At 36.7% G+C, this 7757-nt stretch overlaps 1 pseudogene; it reads right to left on the reverse strand.

The window, feature by feature from the left end:
- Positions 1-266: 266 nt before the first annotated feature.
- LOC110220301 (THO complex subunit 3 pseudogene) lies at positions 267-1185 on the reverse strand (annotated as a pseudogene).
- Between the last annotated feature and the right edge of the window lie 6572 nt (positions 1186-7757).

Below are 7757 nucleotides of genomic sequence, written 5' to 3' on the forward strand. Positions count from 1 at the left end.
TGCTTGTCCTTTAACAGCTTACTACTATGAGAGAAATTCTACCACCTCACCCCCGCCCCCAAATACTGAAAACAGAAGGGGTATTGTATTCAGATGGGTGGACAAGGAAACAATTTTCTTTTTATACTGGGATATTTGGGGATTGGGGAGAATGTACTCAGGGAGAAACAGAACAAATAAATTAGACAATGTGATGCCTGACTTTCTCAGGCCTTTATCTCAGCCTCTCTGTGGAGTCAGTATGCAATGGACCTTGCAATCTCCTCTTAAGAGTCATTAGGAAGCCCAATCAACTTCACAGTCGTGGCCCTACTGCTGTCATATTTGCCATCTTTGTCCTCATAAGCAAATGCCAGCAGAAACATTTTGAGATGTCAAGCCACTCTGAAGTTCCTTGGGGATTCACCTTCTAGAGCTTATAACCTGTCGCTGCTTCGGCAATGTCAATAAAGTGACCACCAGATGCTGATGCAAGCGTCTTTCCATCATGGCTAAAACTGAGGGTTCTCATTAGCTAAACCAATCTGGCAAAACATTGAACACACACCAACTCATCAACATCCCAAAGGCTAGCTAGTGCATCAGGACTTCCTGTGGCAAATCACTTCCCTGCAGGGTCAAATTTGAAGCGATGCAATTGGAAGGGTGGGCATTGAAGGACTGCTTAGGATAGCTAAGAATGTCGATATGACCTTTGCCATTAGTCAGGAAGAACATACTGTTAATTATACTCCAGGAGATTTTAGTGACTTTAAATTTAAATTACTCCTCTGCTTCTGAATGGTGAGTTTTAATGAAAGTTGCCATATCATCTTTGCTTTCCACAGCAATGGTTTGCCCATCAATACTCCAGCAAATGCTAATATTCTCCCCTTTAGTATTCAGAGTGGCATTGCATTTTGTAGTTCTAACATCCCAGATGCGAATAGCTTTGTCCCCAGATGCAGTCACAAAGGGGTCTGGATTGCCACGATGCCAACAAAGCTGATCCATGCTGTCCCCATGCCCTCTGTAGTTATTTTCTTTTACTAAGCAGTCCTTCTAGAGCAAGAAAACACTGGCAATCTTGTCAAAGAAGCCAGATCACATGAGGCACCCCTCACAGCTCCAGGACGCCAGGGGCACCTTGGCACTGTGCACCAAGAACTCGCTAGTCTTGTTGTGGCTCTGGAACAGCTCCTGCATCCTGGCCACTTAGCCGGATGGGTAGCCAGCCACATTACTGCACAGCCCAGTCCCTACTATAGCACCAAGCTCTGGCACACAGCTCCCTTCAAGGGCTGAGATGTTCACTATTCCACACACAGAGAGCCATGTTATGACCCTGGACAATGCACTTTTAAGCATTCAGGAGAGTAAAACCTAAAATATTTAAAGCTCAGAGGGAGGTGATGCCAATAAAGAAAGTTAAGGTAACAAAATGAGGGGAGGGTTAGTTATACTGGATAAAGATGGGATTGAAAATGGGATAGGATACTTCTACTAGGTCTATACCCCAAGGATATCAAAGAAAAAAGAAAAGGACCCATATGTACAAAAATATTTGCAGCTCTTCTTTTGGTAGCGGAAAAGAATTGGAAACTGAGGGAATGCTCATCATTTGTAATGGTATACGAATTGGCAATACTATCTTACTGTAAGAAATGCAGGGGATGGCTTCAGGAAAATCTGGGAAGACTTGTATGAACAAAGTGAAGTGAGCAGAACCAAAAAATCTACAAAGTAATAGCAATATTGTTAAGATAACTAACTTTGAAAGACATGATTCACCATCCAAAGGAGTCATGATGTAAAATGCTATCCACTTCCAGAGAGAGAGAGAGAACTGATAGTCTCAGAGTACAAAATGAAGCATATTTTTCTCTTTATATATATATATATATATATATATATGTATATATATATATATATATACATACATATATATATGTACACATATATATATGCTTATATATATATATATAAATATGTTTTGTACAACTTCACATGTATAATGGATATTGTATTTCTTGCTTTTCAGTGGGTGAGAGAAGAGACTGAAGGAGGGAGAGAATTTAGAACTGAAAATAAAAAATAAAACTAAAAAAAGAAAATGGGGTAAGACTATTAATTAGGGTGCATAGTGAGATTGATGTTAGTGACAATAGGGAGAAAAAAAGATTGTTCAATTCTTACTCTACTGTTTTCCCTATCCAGGAAAATTACCTTTATGGGACAGCTAGGTGGTGTAGTGGATAGAGCACAGGCCCTGAAGTCAGGAGGACCTGAGTTCAAATCTGACCTCAGACCAAACACTTGACACTTACTAGCTGTGTGACCCTGGGCAAGTCACTTAATCCCAATTGCATAAAAATTTAAAAAAAAAGAAAATTACCTTTATCCTGAAAATGACAACAAAAACAGCTAACCCACTGATAGCTGAGATAGGTAAGGAGACCAGTGACATTTGAGAAATCATGAAAAACAGACAAGGAAGAGACTACAGAACTGGAAATGGCAAAAGTTGCCCCAATTTTTGAAAAATGGAAGGGAACAGAGCTTAAAACATATTATGCAGGCCAGTTATTTTGCCTTTAATTCCTGTGAAAATTGTAGCAAAATATTTGGGAAACAGTGTGTGCATGTGTGTGTGTGTGTGTGTGTTTGTGTGTGTGTGTGTGTGTATGGGTGTGTAAGCAATAGGAAATGCAAATAGATGAATTTTGCACTCATTGAGTAGTCAGAGTCAAAGAGTAGTCATTAATAGTTCAATTCCAAAGTCTTCAGTAGAGTACCAGAAGGATCTATGTTTGCTCCTTGTTTAACTTTCTTTTTTTCCCAAGAACTCGGATGAAGGTATATCATTGCATGTTCGTAAAATTTGCATATGACTCAAGGTTTGAAATGATACCCAAGAGACTGAATATGAGAGTCAGACGCTGATAAGCTCTTGATATGCTATAGCTTTGGACTGAATGTCAGACAATGAATTTCAATAGGGACAAATGTCAAGTCTTATTTGGCTTTAAACATCAACTTCATGAGTACAAGATGGGGGTGGAGATGATGTTGAAAAATAGACCTGACAAGACAAATCTGGCTCTTCAGATTTGAGATTGCAATTATATGAGACAAAGAATATTTAGCAGCTGAGAAAAGGAGATCTACTTCACCACATCAGAAGAAAGATATTCAGATTAGGGAAAGGCTATTTTGTGAGCATAAAGAGTTGATTCAATTGAGGATAGATTTCTTGTTACAGCGTACATCATATTGCTACAGGTCTATGATCAAAAGTCTGAGGGAAGAACCAAAACATTTAGTAGTCTGACTTTTTATATTAAATAAACCAGAAACCTACATCATTTGCCCAAGCCTCTGGTCCCCTGAAACCATGCAAGTTTTAATTCCTTTTAAAGAAATGAACTAAATAAACTCACAAGGAAGAAGTAACCAAGAATACATTCCTTCTACCATACATAGGTAGAGAGTAATTTATCTGGAAAAAAAAATCTAGGGTAAAACTCAGAATTGAAATAAAGAAAAAATAGTTCTAACAATTAGTACTTTCCATAAAAGAAAAATTTGTTTCCCTAGGGTTGGAGTGAAAGATTCCCATTTATTGGAGGTCTTTAAGACAGACCAAATGGCTACTTTTCAGGCATCATTTAATAGAGATTTATTTAGGCTGTAAGTTTGATTAGATAAGTCAATGGAGTTTCTTAAACTCTACATTTCTTTAATTGTTTTATTTCCTGTTATAATTACACACAGGTCATAGACAGACTGAATACAAACAACACTAACCATTGCTCTTTATTTATAATTAAAGATAATTTAAAAACTTTATACCATTGCTGAGCAAAAGGCAAATGTACCAACTTCAATTGAAAAATCATTATCAATAGTGTGTTAACATATTGCCAAATAAATACACTTGTCTCACTGTGCAGTCTGCTCTTATTGGCATTTGGCAGTCAGAAAATACAGCAAAGCTTTCTGACTTTTCTATTTTATCAGTATAACAAAAAGAAATCACTGTTGGGATATAAGGGAAAAAATTAACATCTATGAACATCATGTTTTTACCTTATTTTTTGCTACTCATCTGGCTATAGTCTTTTGATCATAGTTTATGTTTTTTTTTCTTTTATGATGAGAAAAATTTTAACAAGTATCTTATTTAATAGGAGATGCCGAACATGTCTTTTCAAACCTCAATTTCAAATCTCAGTTATTTTTAAGTCCATTTGGATGGAAAACATCAGTGGTTCCCCAGATCATCCAAGATTATAAATAAAATAAACTTCAGTTTGGCTTGTTCCAGAGGACACTTAGAAATGAGAAGATCCCCAGAATCTCAGTAGTTTGAAAGGCTGTCCCAACACACACTTGAATGAGAATTCATTCTTTCTATGATCCTTTTTTTTTTTAAGATCTTCATTGAGGGGAGTCCATCACCTCTTGAGGTAGCCATTCTTCTTTTGAACGATTCTAATATTTGGAAAGCTTTTCCTTACATAAAGCCTTAATTTGACTATTTCCCACTTCCAAACAGTTCTACATATGGGGCAAAATTGAACAAATCCAGTCTTGATTCCATATAAAAATCCTCTGAATACTTGAAAAGGCTATCATACCCTCCCCTGCCTCTGCACATATCTTCTGATCTCCAGGCTAAGCACCCTAAGTTCTTTCAATCACCTTTCATTTGGAATGTAGTCTCTAGTTCTCTCTCCACTCTGGTAAGCCTCCTTTGGATGCTCTCCAATGTCTCAATGCCCTTCCAAAAATGTGATGCACTGCACACAGTTTTCTAGCCTTTTTGATACACTATGTTTTGTATGGCTGCTTGCAAGATACAAAGTAAGCTGCTCATACCTACTTAGAAAACTAAATACAAATGACATCCGTGGTTAATATGGTATATTTTCCTTTGACAAAGTTTTGTGTCTTGTATTCATTTGAGGTTGGGACAGTCAAGCACTGAAGTAACTTGACCAATAGTTGTCTACTCATTCAGTTACAAAGCAGTCAAGAGGATCCAGGTTTCATGATTCAGAGCCCAGAATCATAGAAATCCTTAAAAAAAGCACTGTATCCCTATTGCATCTATATGTTAAAGAGGCAATATGGCATAGTGTATAGAGAGCTAATGGGAGTTAGGAAGACAGGGGTTCAAGTCTTGCTTTGTCATATAGTAAGTGCTTAATAACTATTTTTGATTAATTGATGGACTGACTGTCTCAGATCTATGCTGGCTATGTGACTTGGCAAGTCACTTAAAATCTTAGTGCCCTAGTAAACGCTTTAAGATTATAAATTGAGGAGAAAGTGTCAATTCATATTGATAGAAGAAAAACTCTAACTAGAAGTTCCTTATACCAATGAAATCATAGGTCCAATGGTGAGTGTGTGTGTATATACATACACAAGCATACATACATATATTCATTCATAACTTGTGCTAATTTAAATTGCCAAATACTGCATTTCATTTCCACAAAGTTAGTTATATGTATTGGCGAAATACGTAAGGAATATGAAACCAATCACATTATCCAAGTATTGTCTTCCTACATATGGACATTAGTAGGATGTATTTTTCATAAAGCTATACATTTCAGAGCTGGGATTTGAAGAGACATATGGATTTCCCTGAACTGGGCCACACTTGTCAGTGATTAGTAGAGTTGTGTTATGTGAGTATTTGAAATGATTCAATGCTGACGTTAAATTAATTGGCAAAAAAAAAAGCATCGGCACTAATACTACCCTTGTTACTAACATGTAACATTTCCATGGCACATCATTCTTGCATGGGTCTCCTTAAACACCCATATAAATTTATATGGTTCTTTCTTTAATTTGCAGAGAAAATGAAAATGAATTTGGTATCTCCATCAAGCATGCATAGCTAGAATTAAATTCTCATCTATCTGAAAGTCATGCTGATAGTAAAACTCTAATGACTGAATGGCTAAAAAAGCTTTCCCCCCCTCAAATATATAACTCTTTGTGGCTATGTTTATAACACCTAGGATTCATTTTACATGTGAGTAGCCTGAAATCTATATCAACTTGAAGACACATCTTAGGTCAGTAATTATTCAAAAACTATAGCCCAGAAGCCTTCACCAACGTGTTTCTTTTACCAGCCAACCAGAGGATATGTTATTTCAAAGCAAATAACATTTAATTAAACAGTTTAATAAAACACATTCTGAAAAAAATTTTATCCTATACATACACACATTATACTTTTCAAAGGATATTGTACCACCTGTAGGAGATGAGATATGCTAAGAAAATGTGACCAGGAACATGTTTGGAGTAGCACACACAGTGGGCATGCATAGCCAAGGGAATCATGTGGTCTTGGAACACATATGGAGGGTGAATGAGGCATCAACTCTGTCTTCTATCTCTATAGCTTTGCAAATGCCTGGAACATATTCCATTCCCTTCTTTGTGTGTTGAAGGCCCTACTTTACTCAATACCCAACTTAAGTGCTGTTTCTTCCATGAAGATTTCCCCTCTGTTGCAGTCTCCTCCTTTTTTCTCCCCCTCCAAGATACACTTGGGCTCCAGGTGGAAATGATTGCTCCTTCCTGAACATTTTTCTTTTTACTTATGAGAGACCGTGTAATATAGCATAAAAAACATTAAACATGATAACTTTCATAGCTAAACATGGACATGTCATTTTACCTTTCTTAGATTTAGTTTCATTTATTAAAAAAAGGATGATTTTATTTATAATACCTAACTCACAGGGTGGTGGTGAGGCAAGCATCTCACTCTCCTTTGTAGCATGGTGATTTGTATACATGTTGTTCTCCATCATTAGATGCTTGGGGGCAGAAACTGTATCCTATCTTTGTTTTTCTAGTAATTAACATAATGTCTTGTAAATAGTATAGATATTCATTGAGCTGAATTGAACCCAATTGAATATCGATATTCATATGGTCTCAGACCTGGATAATAGTTGACAGGATAATGTTTCTTACCAATTTAGGGAGTACAAAAAAGAGTTACAAATCTCAGTCATGTTATTCTGAGAGCTTCCATGACTCCTAAGAATCCATATTATTGATATACATGCACACACACATATATGTAAACACATGCAGTTTTAGGATTTCCAAGCTGTGAAGCATAGAAAATCCTTTCAACAGTGCAGATAGGCTACTTTACTGTCAGTTAGGACCTTTGAGAGGGGCCTACAAGAGTAGTTAAGTGATTTGCCCACAGCATATTTATAAAAAGGACTTGAACCCAAGGCCTCCCAAATCCCCGGATCCAAACTCCATGTACACACACACACACACACACATGATTTTTCCAAACTGTGGAAGCATAAAGTAATACTTTTTTTTTTTTGCCTTTTTCACCTTGGCACTTATTGCAATACCTGTTCTGTAATAAATGTTTTCACTTGTAAGTCCGCATTGCATCTAAGGTTTTTTTTCTAATGAGACTTTTGGGGACACATTCAATTTCTTAATTACAACAAAACCTAATTTGATGTGGAACAAAATTCTTGAAGTCTGTGACTTGACCCTAGATTCATAGGATGGATCTGATGTATGGAGCTCACAGGCATAATTATGTTCAAAAAGTAAACCTCGTTCTCTCACTTCAATTGTCTTATTTGATATAGCCAGGAAAGTAGGTTGGCTTGTTATCAAAATCTAACTAAGGGATGATCTCATCCCTCTACAGGTTTAGGAAGATAAAAATCATCTTTCCCTCACTGACATGAAACATTCTA

This window comes from Phascolarctos cinereus, unplaced genomic scaffold, assembly GCF_003287225.1.
Source record: "Phascolarctos cinereus isolate Bilbo 61053 unplaced genomic scaffold, phaCin_HiC Scaffold_3;HRSCAF=262, whole genome shotgun sequence".
Lineage (NCBI taxonomy): Eukaryota > Metazoa > Chordata > Mammalia > Diprotodontia > Phascolarctidae > Phascolarctos > Phascolarctos cinereus.